Raw genomic sequence first — 1,077 nt, forward strand, 5'->3', positions numbered from 1 at the left:
GGTAAGAAATACAGCCTTGCTACAATTGTCTTTTCTTTTTGTTAGCATAGTCCAGAAAAGATCAGCAGGATTTGCGTTTTGTAAGTCATACATTGCCAGCAATTATCAAATTGAAGAGAGAAAAGAAAAAAAAAAAATCAATACATTTTTCCATGCTGTGATTGGGCTTTTCTAATCACCTTTTCAAGAGCAGGGAGATTAAATCAGTTCTGAGACTCAGCTGTCATAACAGCAGCATTCGGGGAGGCAGTGACTGGTAGTTTAATTACTCCTATTTATAGGCTCATCAGTTTATATTTCTCATCTTCTTTCAGTCTCCCTCACAAGTTACAATTTAAACTTGTGAGCAGAATAAGAGGATTACTCCTGACAACGATGAAGTTCGCAAGTGTTTCTAACAGGTAACTTCTGTACTTGTCCTGATGTGCAAGCAGGGACATTCAGAAAACCTGACACATCCTAGAGATCCTCCACATGCTTCAGAAGACCCCAAATCAGCTATAAACGGCCACGATCTGAAAACCAACCCATCTAGTTTCAACCATCTTAAGCAGAACAAGACAAAGGACAACTTGACGCTGAAGTTACACTTGAATAGACGCTCCTTAGAGATGTATCAAATTTCAGAGGAAGTATGTTAGATGAGCATATAAACATCTTTTTCCTTTGTATGACAGTAATTCCTCTGAAGCCTAACGTTTACCTTAACCTCTCAATCCAAAGAGGGCTGCTAAAATAAGACAAGCATCGTAATATGTTAAGAACAGCAAGAAGCTACAACAAAGAAAAAAGATTCAACTATTTATCCTGATTTTGCAATGCCAAAAGGTTTTGAAATTAAACTGAATGCTGCTAATAAACCAAGTGCCCAGATCAGGTCCGCTCACAAAGGTTCGCTTTAATGTTGGCTCGGTTTTAGTTTCAGGAACGTCCCTAGTGCCGGACTACCAAGCAGCAGCGACCCTCTGCGGCCTCGGATTCTGGACTGAGCACCGCGAGGGTCGCCACACGAACAAAACCCATCTCGGCTCCGGTTCAAAGGCGCAGGGGGGTGCGGGGAAGCTCGCTTGAACCGCC

Source organism: Egretta garzetta, unplaced genomic scaffold (assembly GCF_000687185.1).
Source record: "Egretta garzetta isolate BGI_Z169 unplaced genomic scaffold, ASM68718v1 scaffold330, whole genome shotgun sequence".
Classification (NCBI taxonomy): Eukaryota; Metazoa; Chordata; class Aves; order Pelecaniformes; family Ardeidae; genus Egretta; species Egretta garzetta.